Source organism: Capra hircus, chromosome 15 (genome assembly GCF_001704415.2).
Source record: "Capra hircus breed San Clemente chromosome 15, ASM170441v1, whole genome shotgun sequence".
Classification (NCBI taxonomy): domain Eukaryota; kingdom Metazoa; phylum Chordata; class Mammalia; order Artiodactyla; family Bovidae; genus Capra; species Capra hircus.
The window spans coordinates 75,032,889-75,049,784 of record NC_030822.1 but is presented as its reverse complement, the minus strand read 5'-3'; the positions used below and the strand labels follow the sequence as shown (position 1 = coordinate 75,049,784).

Genomic DNA, 16,896 nt, shown 5'->3' with positions numbered 1-16,896 from the left:
GTTTCAATGCTATTCTCCCAAATCATCCCACCCTCTCCCTCTCCCTCAGAGTCCAAAAGTCCGCTCTACACATCTGTGTCTCTTTTGCTGTCTCGGATACAGGGTCATCATTACCATCTTTCTAAATTCCATATATATGTGTTAGTATACTGTACTGCTGTTTTTCTTTCTGGCTTACTTCACTCTGTATAATCAGCTCCAGTTTCATCCATCTCATTAGAACTGATTCAAATGTATTCTTTTTAATGGCTGAGTAATACTCCATTGTGTATATGTACCACAGCTTTCTTATCCATTCATCTGCTGATGGACATCTAGGTTGTTTCCATGTCCTGGCTATTGTAAACAGTGCTGCGATGAACATTGGGGTACATGTGTCTCTTTCAATTCTGGTTTCCTCAGTGTGTATGCCCAGCAGTGGGATTGCTGGGTCATAAGGCAGTTCTATTTGCAATTCTTAAAGGAATCTCCATACTGTTCTTCCTGATTTTTCATTGTTAGTGTATAGGAATGAAAAGGATTTTTGTGTATTAATTTTATATCCTACAACTTTTACCATATTCACTGGTTAGCTCTAGTAGTTTTCTGGTGGCAGCTTTAGGGTTTTCTATGTAGAGGATCATGTCGTCTGCAAACAGTGAGAGTTTTCCAATCTGAACTCCTTTTATTTCTTTGTCTTCTCTGATTGCTGTGACTAGGACTTCCCAAACTGTTGATAATAGTGGTGAGAATGGGCACCTTTGTTTTGTTCCTGATCTTAGAGGAAATCCTTTCATTTTTTTCCTCTGAATAGAATTTTATAGATTGTATTGTTCTCAAAACAAGAACAACAACAAACCTCTATATAATGCTGGTACTGAAACTACACCCACCCAATTTCTTATAGGCAGTCAATCTAGGGTATATCTATTCATCTTTTCATCCATTCAGCAGACATTTACTGAGAATTTACTAGATGTATTGAGAATACATTAGGTAAAAAGCCCATGCCTTCATAGAATCTACATTCTTGTGAGAGAAACAGATAATAAACAAGACAAATAAGTAGAACATGTTGATGTTGATGATATGCGGTAAGATGAAATAAAAGCAGGGCATGTTAGAGGTTTGGATTTTACTTTAAATAGTAACCAGAGAAGACCTCAAATGAGAAGGTGACTATTAAGTGAAGACTTGAACTCAGATATTAGGCAGAGCATAGAAGTACAAAAGCACTAGCATGCTTGTCACATAAAGGAAGAGCAGTGAGATCAGAGTGGCTGGAGAAAAAGGTCTGAGTGGGGCTGGGCTCCATACAGAGAACAAGCACAAAGTCCAGATTGTGCCTGGCCTTGTACGTCACAGTAAGAACTTTGCTTTTGTTTTGAGACAGGGAGCAGTTGTAGAGTTTTGAGATGAGAGGTGACACAATCTGACTAATGTTTTAAAAGTATTGCCCTGACTGCTACTGTAGTAAGAATAGTCTTTCCTGGATGGTGGTGACCATATGAGATGAGAGCAGGGTGGGGACTATAGCAATGATTTAGATCATAGGGGGTCAGGACTAGGGTGGGAGCAAGGTGTGCTCAGATTCTGGATGCATTTTAAGGTTCAGTTGAGAAGATTTCCTAATTTAAAGTTCTTGGGGTATCCAAGAAAGGAAGAAGTCAAGGATGAATGCCATCAGCAATTTTGTTTGTTTGTTTGTTTTTGAGTAGCTAGAAGATTGGAGGGCCACTAACTGAGACAGGGAACAAGAGAAGAGAAGCAGAATTTGGCAAAAAGCATCATATTGTTGAATGTTTTCCTCAAGTTTTCATCTGACTTAAAGTTATTCAGTTTTGTCTCTATGCTGAAAGCTATTGGAAATGAAGATAAGTATTCCATTATTTAAAATAAAGAAACAGAATCAAATGTAGTATTAGCTGGAATGGGCCTTACAGATTCCTTTGCAAGCAACAAAATGGAAGACCAGAGAGGAATACTGATGCTCTTCTCTGGGTTGAATTCACTACTCTGGGCTTCAGCTAAGAGATGAAGTTTATAGATCCAGCCACATGTTTTGACTTTTCTCCTTTATCTGAACACAGTCTCTATGGAATAAGTTTAATACCAGCTGTGAGACTGTCTGATAAATAAGAGGTGCTTGTTCAATGTGGTCTTTATCATAAGAAAATTCCTCTTAACAGGACCAAAAGCTAATTTCCTTTATTTTAAAATTTATCTTGACGTAATAATATCTTGGAATGAAAATGAGTGAACAGTTCAGGGTTGTAAGAAGCTATTTAACATTGGGCAAGTTATTTTGGGCCTCAGTTTTCTTTAATAGAAAGTAACGTAAGGCAGAAAGTTGGAAGAGACAATTTCTAAGTGCCCTTCTAACATTTCCAGTCTGTGCTTCCGCTATTATTGTTTTGGTGGATAAAGTGAAGTGGTACAGAAATGTATCCCATACATTCAGACATTTAAGTAACAAACATTCACTAAGTGACTGATGGTATTAATAAAGAATCACAGCGTAGTATGCCTAGAGGAACTATGACCCTTGGGCAGTGTTCTCAATTTTAATTTACTAGCATAGCAATTTAATGCAATTGATAAAAAAGGGTTTGTGTTATACCTATAGGAACTGAATTTCATTTTTACCATAAAAGAAGAAGGGTAAGCTAAGAATTACTACTCTGTGGAAAAGTAGACCTTACTTTTTGCTCAGGTGATATCAAATACTCTAGAGGTTAGTCAACTAGGTTTGCTTTGTGTTCTATCGAAGCAGTGGCTTCACTGGTTTCACTGAGTTTGTTGTTTCCTTTTCATCTTACTTTAGGGCAGTCATATGACTTTTATAGCTCAAGTTGCCTTGAAAGTCCCATTTAAGGGAAGCTCACTTACCATGCCTCTGAAAGTTGAATATAGCTTCAGATGGAGATATAGACTTTCCATCCATGGCTCAGGATAACTAGTAGCTTTCAGTTAGCATGGCTAGTTATGCTATGGAGATTTCCATGTAATTTGGTGTTTTGTTTTCCTAAGATTATTATTTTTTAAAATACAGAGGAAAGAGGAGATAAAGCAAAGTCGGATAACCGACTTCTAAAGCCCTTATGGAAGAAATAGGAGAAGGGCAAGGACCCTATTCTGTCTGAGGTGATTTGCCTTAACTCTGTGCAGCAGAGTCACGAGCTGCAGAAGGCCAGATGCCTCACCATGTGTCTGGCCAGATGCTATAGATCAGGTGAACCCCTTGTTTCCCAGGACTCTGAGTGGTCAGTTGCTACCAACCCACAGAGATCCCTGTAAACCATCAGGGAAGCTGGAGACAGACAGTGGACTGAGGACTACGCTCTTCTGGTCCTGTCCAGGAGCCTCCCTCACCAGGAGAGTGGCAGAGTAGTTCCCTTTCCTTATTCTGCCAGGTTCGCACCAAGTCCTTAGTTTTCCAAACAAACCTATATTATTTAGGGCAGACACAGATGGAATGGCTATAATAATAATGTTAAGAATGTTTAATGCCAAAGCAAGGTGCTGGTGTGGTGGTCACTTGTTGCAGTATGCCGGGGAGATAGTAATTCAGAGTGGGCCACAGAGGTTTCCAAAGTTATCAGTGGTCTATTCTTAGAGGGAAGGTGGGGTGAAGGGTTGGTAAATGGTGTTCATTTTACTATTAATCTTAAAATCATAGCTGTTTTCAGCATGTATGTTTCACAATAATAAAAATAAGATTTAAAAAGTGAAATACATCTACAAAGCTATTTTATAATCTTGCTTTACTATATTTGTCATTAGTATGAACTTAAGGAGTATTTAGTGTCTCATAACTAGTTCCAGGTACTGTAGAGAGTTCATAAACATTTTTTTAGGGTATTAGTTTTTTTCAGCTATATTAAAAAATAGAGACTTTTTTTTGCCAGCAAAGGTCCATCTAGTCAAGGCTATGGTTTTTCCAGTAGTCACGTGTAGATGTGAGAGTTGGACTATAAAGAAAGCTGAACGCTGAAGAATTGATGCTTTTGAACTGTGGTGTTGGAGAAGACTCTTGAGAGTTCCTTGGACTGCAAGGAAATCCAACCAGTCCATCCTAAAGGATATCAGTCCTGGCTGTTTGTTGGAAGGACTGATGCTGAAGCTGAGTCTCCAATACTTTGGCCACCTGATGTGAAGAACTGACTCACTGGAAAAGACCCTGATGCTGGGAAAGATTGAGGTCAGGAGGAGAAGGGGACGACAGAGGATGAGTTGGTTGGATGGCATCACTGACTCAATGGACGTGAATCTGAGTAAACTCCGGGAGTTGGTGATGGACAGGGAAGCCTGGTGTGCTGCAGTCCATGGGGTCACAAAGAGTCAGACATGACTGAGCAACTGAATTGAATTGAAAAAATATAACAACAACAAAAATAACACTTTTCCCTATTCTTACCATTTCTGATCCTGATTGATCTCTGAATATTTCTTCATGTGTATAGTGGAAGTAACAATGCCAGCTTCACCAACTGTAGGGAAATTCAATAAAATATAATTGATAAAGAGATTGGCACATAGTAAACCATAGTAATGATCAATTCTTACTCTCCCAGTTCTAGTCAAATTAATTTAGTATATAGATTGATAAGAGTTTATCCAGTAATTTTGTTTATATTATTTTTTCTTGAAAGATAATTGATGTGTAGGGCTTTGCAGGTGGGGCTAGTGGTAAAGAATCTGCCTGCCAATGCAGGAGATGCAAGAAGCATGGGTTTGCTCTCTGGGTCAGGAAGATCACTTTGAGTAGGAAATGGCACCAGACTCCAGTATTCTTGCCTAGAAAATCTCTTGAGCAGAGGAGCCTGGCAGGCTACTGTTCTTGGGGCTGCAAGGAGTTGGATACAACTGAGCAACTAAGCATAGCACAAACAACGTATAACACTGTGTTAATTTTAGGTGTACAATGTAATGATTTGACATTTGTATGTATTGTGAAATGGTCACCACAATAAGTTTAGTTAGCATCCATCACAACATATAAGTGCAAATCTTTTCTTGTGATGAGACTTTCTAAGATCTAGTCCCTTAGCAACGTTATTATCTTTTAACTGGTAGTTTGTACCTTTGGCCTACCTCCTCCCATCTTGACCCTACTTCCTACCTCCTGCCTCTGGCAACAGTTTGTTCTCTGTACTGATGAGTTTAGATTTTTGTTGTTGTTGTTATTTTGCTTTGTTTTGATGCTATATATAAGTGAAATTATACATTGTTTTCCTTTCTCTTATTTCACATAGCATAATGCCCTTGTCATCCACCCATGTTGTTGCAAATGGCAGGATTTTCTTGTTTTTTTTTTTTTTTTCTAATGGCTGAATAATATTCCATTGCACACATACATCATGTTTTCTTTATCTATTCATCTGCCGATAGACACTAAATTTCTTTCCGTGTTTTGGCTATTGAAAATAATGTTGCAGTGAATATGGGGGCACAGATACTCTTTTGAAATAACAATTTCATTTTCTCTGAATATATACCCAAAAGTGGGATTGCTGAATCATATGGGAGTTCTATTTTTAATTTTTCAAGGAACTGCCATACTGTTTTCCATAGCAGCTCTATCAGTTTACATTTCCAACATTGCATATGTGTTTTAATCTTATTTATATAACTTTTCCTTACAAAGCTAGAAAAATAGTAACTATACAGTGAACTAACAACTTTACTTGACACAATTGGTATGCTAAAAATCAAGCTCTACCAAATTGCCATATTTCATTCTCACTGATGTTCATGGACTATATAGTGCATGGGGTCACAAAGAGTTGGACATGACTGAGCAAATTTCACTTCACTTCACTTCATTATCACTGATGGTGGACAATTATATTTGATTTTATTACAAGTAAAAATTACTTTCAAATGCAATAGAATAATAATAACAAGACTATTCTTTGAACACTTATTATTTGTAAGTAGTAAATGGTTTACATTCATTACCTCATTGAGAATAATAAGAGTACTTACTATATAAGGTTGTTAAGATTACTTGAGTTAAGACTTGAAGAACACTTGTTACTATGCTGGGTCTATAACTAATATTTCCAAATAAAATACATACAGTTTTTTAACCCTCCCAGCAGTCCTGTGAATGGGATAATTATCATCCTTATTTTGGAGGAAGCCAGGGAGTCAACAAATTGGCACATTAGAACCTGTTACGCTAGCATTTGTGCTTTAAACCACTGTGAATCTGAAGTATTTAATGAAAATGTATGATTTGATTACAGGATGAGGAAAAAAATGTGTAGCTTTGCAAAGTCTGATGTTGCTGTACTAGGAATGGTAAAGGACACAGTTATATAAATTAGTTTTGAAAGTCACTGGGGGCAATATTTACTTATTTTTGGTACTTTCAAATACTTTGCCTTATATTTCTAAGGAACCAGCCTATTAAAAAGAGAACACTTGTAAAGCAAAATAAAGTAAAAATAAAAATTAAAAAAAATATGGATTATCACAATTATATATATATAAATATATAAAAGAGAACACTGAGGATTATTGGGTGGCTAAGCTGCTAAAGTACTCTTGCCTGGAGAATCCCATGGACGGAGGAGCCTGGTAGGCTGTAGTCCATGGGGTTGCTGAGAGTTGGACATGACTGAGCGACTTCACTTTCCCTTTTCCCTTTCATGCATTGGAGAAGGCAATGGCAACCCACTCCAGTGTTCTTGCCTGGAGAACCCCAGGGATGGCGGAGCCTGGTGGGCTGCTGTCTATGGGGTTGTACAGAGTCGGACATGACTGAAGCAACTTAGCAGCAGCAACAGCAGCAAGCTGCTAAAGAATCTGCCTGCAATGTGGGATACCTGGCTTCGATGCCTGGGTTGGGAAGATACCCCGGAGAAGGGAAAGGCTTACCCACTCCAGTATTCTGGCCTGGAGAATTCCGTGGACTGTATAGTCCATGGGCTCCCAAAGAGTCAGACACGCCTGAGCGACTTTCACTTTCACTGAGTAGTATCAAATGAGTACATAAAAATTGGTTGATTTAGCTATGTGACTATTTTAATATTTAGACATAAAATTATCTTATCCCACAAATTCATGATCTAAAAATATGATGTGTTGTTAGATTACATCCTTCTGGATGGGAGAAATCCATTCATTTTGTAGGAAGTTTAGCAAGTATGGTTGTATCTACAGAGTAGTCTGTCTACTTTGCCCTCAGCTACCTGAACGATGCAGGAACATTATGAGAAGTTACCCTTACTTGGTGAATACAGGATGTACTTTTCAAAGTTTAACTCCCTGCCAGCACAGGAAGCTTGTGCAGTATGGTTGAGACACACTTGGTTATTGAGGATAAATGACATTCTAACTGTATAGTAAAAAAATTAGTTATTGATACGGAGTAAAAATTGGAGTGGGAAATGGCAATCCACTCCAGTATTATTGCCTGAAAAATTCCATATATAGAGGAGCATGGTGGGCTGCAGTCCATGGGGTCACAAAGAGTTGGGTACGACTAAGCGCACGCACACAGACACACATGAAATAAAATAGCTTTGGAAGCTTCTAGAAACGTGACAAAACAGGATGCTCTCCATTCATTTTTCTTTTCATATATGTTTCTTTCTATTACCTATTCATTCATGTGTAGATTCACAGACATTATAGACACAGCTTGTGCCTGACACTGTAAAGTGAAGATGAAATGGGGCTTTAAGAGCACATGTATACAAGAAGGGTAAGACAAACACAGTCAAGGGATGAAGAGAAAAGACTGGAGCATTATTTAGGAACAGTGCAAGCAAAAATGAAGTTCAGAATATGATGAAGATTAAAACAAAACTAAGGCAATGAAAGTAGTAAGGGAAAAAACAAGGGAAGGCCAATCTGTAATTTTGGGCACATGGCTCAAATTTAAGAGATTACATTGAGGAAAGGAAAGCCATTTAATGACTACTTAGCTTCCACCTTGTTTATTAAACAGAACATCTTCAAGCTGGAAAGCTTTGAACAATTATAGTTAAGAAGGATTTAATGTCCATAAGGCTTAAGGCATCAAATTACCTTAAGCTGAATTGCATGAGTCACCAATTTCATAGTATCTCTGCAAAGTTACATTATTTCCCCAGCTCCCCAGTTTACCCATTTAATAGCATTGAGTGCTCAGAGAGGTGATACAGCTAGTAAATGGCCCAATCAGGATTCCCAACAAAGTCTGTCTTTCTTCAAAGCAGTGTTCTTCCCAGTACTTGGCAGAGCTCCCCAGACTTGCCTCAAGTTCTTTAGATCCCTAAAGACTTAATTCTCAGCAGCCATATATGTGTCCTTAATTTTTCCAAACTTGTGCACTTGAATTATGTAACCTCCAAATGCCTCAGAACAAAGCCCCTTGAGCTAGACACCTCACAGTTGAGTTCTGAAGCTTGAATCTCCTAAAACTAAATTATCAGCTTTTTACCTTAGAGTTATCTAAATTTTCACCTTTTTGCCTAAGGCATACATCCTAAGTGTTGAACTAAGATTAGCAATGGAACCCAGACTCCAGCTTCTAAATCCTGAGTCCTCAACCTTCAATTAAACTGAGCCAGGGATAAGAAGCCCCTTGGAAGAGGGAACTCCAGTGCATTCCAGCCATAATGAACATCTTTCCATTTCTTTGGACTGCTGACTTTTCCAAGTATGGTTGTCTTTGCCTGGAGTGCCTTTTTTCCTCTTCTCTCCCTTCTGCTAACTTCTTCCTTGTTCTAACAGGAAGGAAATTCTTCAGTTCCTTGCTCTTCATTTATATAGCATGTTGTAACTTTTCTTTATTAATATGCATTACCGTGTGATTTTCAGTTTACTTTTCTTCTTTCTGCCATGGCTTGAGTGTCTTTCCTTGAAGTGTCCCTCATGTATCTAGCATAGTACTTGGAATCGCAAATATTTGATCTGCTGAATGAGTGAACTGTTAAGATCATGATGGTTGATATGAGGCATGATAATGGTAAAATCATGCTGAATCAACAAAGAAAGACAGTCCACAATTTTGGCTTCTAAATCAATTAAACTGTGCACTGTATCCTTTAGTCATCTTTCTCTACATTTGTACTCCTTTATACATTCTGGGTACGTATAGATTTAAACCTGCATTGTGAGCAACTGGATCTAGCCTCCAAGGAAATGTTGAAAGCATGTTTCAGTCTTATTATTAGAGTCTAGCACTGTTAGCTCCAGCAGTTGGCAGCTTCAACTCATGCTAAACACACAATCTTAACAATTCTAAATGTTTCATTGACATCACATTGCCCTCCTTCTCACCCTCACAATCAGAGCTGTTCCTCTTAAGGCTCATAGGAACATTAACTGAAATGCAGATAGATGAATCTTAGTTAAAGGCTAATTTTTAAGATATTGGACTGCCTGAAATTGAATGTGGGTGTCTCTCCTGACAGTTTATAGAAGGGAAAAGTAAGCTCAGAAAGGTGACAACTAATGATGCATCAATGACTCCTAAAAAAAAAAAAATTATAGACTTACAATTTTCTGTGCCTGTTTTCATCAGTGATTTCTGAAGGAGAAAATCATGGCAAAGTCAAATTCACCTCCAGGGCATGTGTTGGGTGTTGTTGGTTTGCTCTCATGGCCTATTCTCCACCTTTGCACACTGACCTATGCCCGAGGGGTTGGCATCAGTGCAAACCTGTGTGGATGGCTTCACTGTGCTCCTTACCCCCAGGTTTTGGGTTGGGTGCAGCCCATGGGAAGGCCCCTCTGAGATACTAGAGGGTGGGAGAGTGAGGTCAGAATATCAGTTCCCCTGATTTTTTCTCGAGGGTTGGCTATTACCCTCAACTAAAGGCCCAGAAACACTGTCAAGTGGGCCTTGCCTTAGAGTTACCCTATTTAACTTCTAACTTTTCCTCCTTTTGCCCCTTCAGTCTGAAGCCTCCTTTGTCCTAGACCAAGTACTGCAAGGCACCATGGTAGATTTCCCCAGCTCCTGCCACACAGTCCTAGTATCTCTTCATTAAAGTCCTCGGATTACCCAATTTAAGTATTCTTTTCCTGTCAGGACTCTATCTTATATAGAAGTTATTTTGGAATAGGAAAATATGCTTGTGTAATACACAGGACTATGATGGCTGTTGATATTGAGGCAAAGGGCTTAAAACTCTTTGGTGAGATAATTGGGATATATTTTGCTTGTATTAAACACAAACTTTTAATATCTCCAAGAGTACTCTGTCAAAACAAATAAAAAATCCCTGGGCATTCTTTCTTTGAAAGAGCATTTCGAAGAAGGATGGCATGACACATGAAATAAACTACAAGCTAAAGGCTGAAAAGAAGCAATGACATTTCAGATTTAGTTGTTTTTAAAAAATTCCATAACTGTTCCAGTATTTACTCATGTTTTCATTCTCTCACATAGTTGGCTTTCTAATGTATAAAAATGAGACGTCAATTGGTGGTAAAAATAGACAAAAATACATTATACGCACAAGACATTTTTCAGTCACATTTTTGCTGACTCCCACCTAAAAGTGACAAGCAGTTCAGGCCTCTATCATTTTATAGAATACTGAAGCAGTGGTGTAATATACTGTGACTAATCACATAGAAAGTTAGTGTTTGATGGACTAGGAAGAGTCCATGGGGGAAAATTGAAGCTGATTGAATCAAAATAAAGAACTGTTATCTTGAAAAGTACCCGGAGGGTAAAGGGATTTGATAATATGTTGTGAGGATAGGTAGTTCTGCTCTATGCGTGGTGTCAAGGGTAGACAAGGAAAGCAATAGAGGTGAGATAATATTAGTTTTTTAAGGACAAGAGACTCCACTTCTGGATCATGGACAAGTCACGAGGATGCCAATTTTAAAAATACGCCTTTCAATTTTCTTCATTCCCTACTGAACTTCCCACTTATTTGAAATGAATATAATTATTATATGTACTCCAGGGCACGTTATGATTCAACCTTCATGTTGTATTCCTTTTTTTTTTTTTTTCGGTAGGGTTGTATATCCCAATGATTTGCTGTTGGCTTAATAGCCAAGAGGCTTTGGTTTTTATTCCTGTGACAAGAGAGGTTCATGCATTTGATGTTATGTCTGGAGTGTCTGCAGTGTGACTTTCTGCTAAGCACTGGGAATCCAGTGTTGAATAAAGCAAAATAGTCCTTGTTCTCATGGGAGAAAAGAAAACCACTACCGTTGTTTATTGCCCCCTCAGCCCCTTAGGAAGGACCAGAGGAAGCCCCAGAGGAAAGTGTGTGGCTAGAGATTAACTAGAATAAAAACAGTTTTATTACAAAATCAGAATAAAATTACTTTTATCATTTATCCTCCTAAAGTAGTATGCAAAATTGCTAGTTGAGTTGGTTGTTAACCTCTAATTATCCACATCTAATTTTTTCTGTGGATAATTGTGCACATAATAAAATATACATCCTAGAATTGTTTAATTTTCACTTTCCTATAAGAAGTCTAAAAGTTTACTCCTGTGGCTCTTGCATGCTGCCTGGAATAGTTACATGCCATTTATGGTTTCAGCACTTCTGCTTTAGTAGAACTGTGCTCTATTTAAATATTTCAAGGATTTTTGAAGCAAAAAATAAAAGTGAAGATAGATACTTAATATGGAGCTTAGTTTGTAGAGGAGGAGTTCCATTTGATAAAAGTGTATCATATTTGAACAGGATGTAGAAAATTACTGCACATGTTCTGGCTTCAAACACACTGTCCATTTGACTCAGAAGCTAATTTGCATTGCTGGCATTTTCAATAGAGATGGGTTATTCCATCTCTCCCTATCTAGGGCAACAGGCACTGTTTAGCCAACAAAAATAATGATAGAAATGAGGTATGTAAAAAAGGTTGTTTTCTTGACCTAATCAATATTTGAGTAGTATGGAGGCAGTGACTATTTATACTATTTCCTAGAACTGGTATTTATGTATTGTGATAAAGCAAATTATAAAAATATGGTCACAAAAAATGTAGGTTACTAAACATCCAACCATGCTAAATATGGTTAAAGGGATGAAGAAAAAAAATCTTAATAAGAATTTTTCTTAAATACAAGAACCTGCTTTTAAAGTGTGCACTTAAGGTGGAATGAAAATGTCTCTTTTGTTAACATAATGCTTTGGGCTATTGTTCCTATTTCTAGTAGACAGTTTTTCTAGGTTACATTTGTGATTAATATACAGTTCTACAATATAGCCTTATAAAATCCATTCTCAGAGAGGTACTATAATCTAGCAATGTCTAGTATCTTTCTTGAAAGGCTTCAAATATTTGTCATTTAAAAAGCTGTTACACATGTTGCTTTTGTGTTTGACACTTTAGGATTAAGCATCGCCACTTGTGACGAAACACTATACATAGAGGCCTTTTGTTGCTTCTTTAGACTGCAGTTGAGAAAGACAAAGTGAAAGTGAAAATCGCTCAATCTCTCCAACTCTTTGCAACCCCATGGACTGTACAGTCCATGGAATGCTCTAGACCAGAATACTGGATTGGGTAGCTGTTCCCTTCTCCAGGGGATCTTCCCAACTCAGGGATCGAACCCAGGTCTCCCACATTTTAGGCAGATTCTTTACCAGCTGAGCCACCAGGGAAGCCATTGAGGAAGACAAGGAGACAGCAAATCATGCATTTTGTCAACGTGCAAATACTTTCCCTTTATCTCACTACCCATGCAAGGACTATTGCCTTCATTCTGCCTGTCAGAGTTTTCTTCCTAAAACAATCTTAAATGCCTCTATAAACATTCTGTATCTGGCTTTTCTGTGGCAGAGTGCTAAGGAAATGATGATGATCCAAGCCTTTTCATAAAAACATATCTGAAATCTATGTCACTGCATATGATTAAAATTTGTGATAGAGACAGGAGAAGTTTTAAAACTGAAGAAAACATTTTCTCTGGAACTATCTTTGCTCTTCTTCAAAAGGATGAAAGTTATAGGTATGTAAGTCATAATAGTTTAGAAGGATATTGGATATATCCTTAGTGGCTTGCCAGGGTAGAACTTGCCATTATTCATATTAATAATAATAAAGTCATAAATCATTAATTTAGAAATTTAGAATGAAAGGTGTCACAACTCAGGCTTATTCTACCTCAGTGTAATTCAGTACATGAAGCAGGGCACCCAAAGCTGGTGCTCTGGGACAACACAGAGGGATAGAGTGTGGAGGGAGGTGGGAGGGGGTTCAGGGTGAGGGAGACACATATATACCTGTGGCTGATTCATGCTGATGTATGGCAAAAACCATTAGAATATTGCAATTATCCTCCAATTAAAATAATAAATTAATTTAATAAATAAATAAATCTCAAGTACTCTTAGGTGACAACTTTGTCCCAGATTATGTAGATTAAAGCACTCTTGATAATTACAAGAATAGCCTAAAATATCACATGGACGTCAAGTGGGAAAGCAAACAATATTATTAGAACTTGAACATTTCCATTTAAATGCTTTCCACATTCATAATTTCAATTGAGCCTAGAAGTAATTCTGTAAAATAGATTGGAATAATTATTTCTGCTGATCTTATGGAAGGAAAAGAACAAGAAAGAGGCTCGGTTCTTGGCCTTTTGGTACTTGGTACTATTTTGTGTCAATTTTGTGTCTTTTTATTTTTCAGTTACACAAAAACCTTTCTTGTACTCCTAGCAATTTAATCTCACTTCTATAAATCCCCTGATCCTAGCTCTTTTCTCCTTTAATTTTACAGTTTTTCTTTCTCAGAGCATTAATCATATTCAGGAGATGTCTACCCTCCCCCTGATTTTTGAGCTTCCTCCTATGTACAACAGAATCTATGCAAAGCAATATATACAGAAGACAAGAGAGGAAGTGAAAGGCTAAAGAGGTTATTAGAAGCCAGAAAAGTCACAGAAAAAATTACTTTCTCTTTGAAAAGACATTAGAAGTAATATTTATTTTTTAAAAACTGAAAATAATATCAACTAAGGATCACTAGTTACTTGAGGCAAAACTTTAATATAAATTATAAAACAAATATAAAATAGAAATATAAAAACAAGCATAAAAAAGGAATAGGAGTAAATTCCCTGAAGTGTTCTGATCTGTGTCAGAGTCTTTATCACTGATGTCCCCAGAATTAGATAAGATACTGTGTTTTCAAAAGCAGAAAAAGATATTATTTTTTTTAATGTGAGGAATAAAAGATGTCCTTGCAAATTAAAAAGTAATAGCAGAGGAAAAATTTTCAAAAGATATATTAAAGTTGAAGAAATATTTCAGAGTATTATACAAAGAGATAAATAATTGGAAAATAAGAGAGAAAAAAGAAGAAAATAAAGGATATTCCAGAATTACCAACATTCAAAAAGAAGGAGTTTCAGAAACAAAGGACCCTGTAGACAAGAATCAAAAATATCAAAGAGTGTTCTGTTTATGTTTTCTTCTAAGAGTTTTGCAGCATCTGGCCAAAATTGAAGCAAGGTTTTTTTTTTTTTTTGACCCATCTTCTACAGTAATGAAAATAAAAACAAAAATAAACAAATAGGACCTAATTAGACTTAAAAGCTTTTGCATAGCAAAGGAAACCATAAACAAGATGAAAAGACAACCCTCAGAATGGGAGAAAATATTTGCAAATGAAGCAACTGACAAAGGATTAATCTCCAAAATATACAAATAGCTCATGTAGCTCAAAATCAGAAAAACAAACAACCCAATCAAAAAACGGGCAGAAAATCTTAATAGACATTTCTCCAAAGAAGGCATACAGATGGTCAACAAATACATAAAAAAATAGTCAGCATCACTAATTATTAGAGAAATGCAAATCAAACTACAGTGAGATATCACCTCAAGCCATCAGAATGGCTATCACCAAAAAAGGATGGGGGTGTGTGTGTGTGTGTATGTGAAAGAGAGAGAGAAGGTTGTGAACATAGGGTGGGAGATTGTGACAGTGACCTATATACTCAACTTTCACAATGGGAAGTCTGTAGGTAATACCAAATTTGGAAAATTAAGAAATAGCAATATTACCAAGTTATATGGATGTGAGGATTTAAATTATAAAATAATCAACTAAAATAGTTGAAATGTATTTCCTCTAAATATCAGGATGTGGAGAAAATGACGAATAAGGGCCTGCTAGTTTCTGTAACAAGCTTTTCAAGTCTTTCAGCATGCACATGCATGGCTTGGATGCAGGTTAAAATGAATTGGAAACAAAACAATAGCTATAGAAAGAAAAATAGATGCATAAATAATTCCCTTATTATAGTACTTAATAAAAGCTATATATACATTATTTGAAGATCAATCTTAAAAATTATGGAGAGGTGAGAGGGAGGCTCTAGAGGGAGGGGATATATGTATACTTTTGGCTGATTCACGGTATTGCATGGCAGAAACTAATGCAATATTATAAAGCAATTATCCTCCAATTAAAAATTTTAAAAATTTACTAGTATCATAGTATGTTTGGCTATGGCCTCGACATCAGTTTAAACAATTTACATGGCTGTCTTTTCAGTAAAACAACTTGGTTAGTTTTAAGAGGCCATCAATGGTTACTCTGTTGAACAAAAATTTCTGAAAAAATTTTGTGAATATGGCAGAACATTCTTCAAGATCCTTGGAGAGACACAAACTATTTCTGAGCTGCAGACTTTTGCTAACTCCTTTGGGTGTCATACTGCCATGGTCAACATTGCCTGGAGCTTTGGTATCAAGATGGACAAGGGTTAGTTTGGAAAGAAAGTTAGCTTCTCTAGGCCTGGCCCCATAGAAGGGGAAGATGGTTTATGGGGTTTTTGGGTCTATTTAAATTCTCTTCATACAGGGAAGTTTGTGAATCTTTGAAGGAGGATGACTTTTGGAACATTTATAAAGATCTGTGACATCAATCATCAGTCACACTTTTCTTCATTTCATACTCCCTCATAACCTGGCTCTTTCATATTCTGCAGGAACTTATCCTTGTTGGGTTTCCAGTTAGTGATAGTGACACAGCTTCAAGCTCAAAAAGACCTTAAGACATGAAGTTGTGAATCACTAGAGAAAAAAAATGCCCATTTTAGCATTTCCTTCAGAGGGAGTATCACTTTTTCTGATCACAGAGTGAGAGCCAACATTGAAGGCTGGCCACCCTTTTAATCCTTCCCACCTAACACCTGGATCACAGCTTTTCAGGTTTCCAGTGATTTTTAGAATAATGCCTAGCAGAGTCCAACCCATTTATTTTCCCTGTCAATGAAACCCACACTGTGGCATTTAATTGATCCCTCTGCTGGAGGAAGCTCCCCACCTGTACCTGGCCTTGTCTCCCTCTCACACTCTCTCACACTCTTTCCTTCCCACTTAACACCAGATCACATCTTTTCAGGTTTCCAGTGATTTTTAGAATAATGCCTAGCAGAGTCCAACCCATTTATTTTCCTTGTCAATGAAACCCTCACCATGGCATTTAATTAATCCCTGTGCTGGAGGAAGCTCCCTAGCTGTACCTGACCTTGTCCCATTCTCCCCAAATACACTGTCACACTTGACTTCTATGCTTCCATTTTCAGCACATTGTTTCTCTAGGAAGGTAGACTAGATGCCTCTGTGGTAGGTTTATCATGACAATTAAACAGCTAATAACAGGGTAATGCACTAATTGCCCATTTCTCCCTTTGGACTATAAGATTTATAAGGACAGAAACTTTATTTTGTTTTCACCATTGCTTTTTCCAGACCTTAAATAATGCCTGACCCTGGCATAGGAGGAACTCAATAAATATGTGTTGATTTGAGTGGATTTGTTATTTTCCTACTTATTTTTTATATTTTCACACACTATGTCATAATGGCAACATTTTGGTCTTTATCTATACCACATGTAAATGAAAAACACATATTAATCTGTATGTGCATGTCACAGAGAGATTATGGGAACTGCTTGAACCTCCACCCAAATTAAAAT

At 37.1% G+C, this 16,896-nt stretch overlaps 1 protein-coding gene across 1 annotated transcript in view; it reads left to right on the top strand.

Annotated features, from left to right (window-relative positions):
• The window catches only part of TRPC6 (transient receptor potential cation channel subfamily C member 6), a 159,630-nt gene that overhangs the window by 80,624 nt on the left and 62,110 nt on the right, over nucleotides 1-16,896 (top strand). The window lies entirely within an intron of this gene.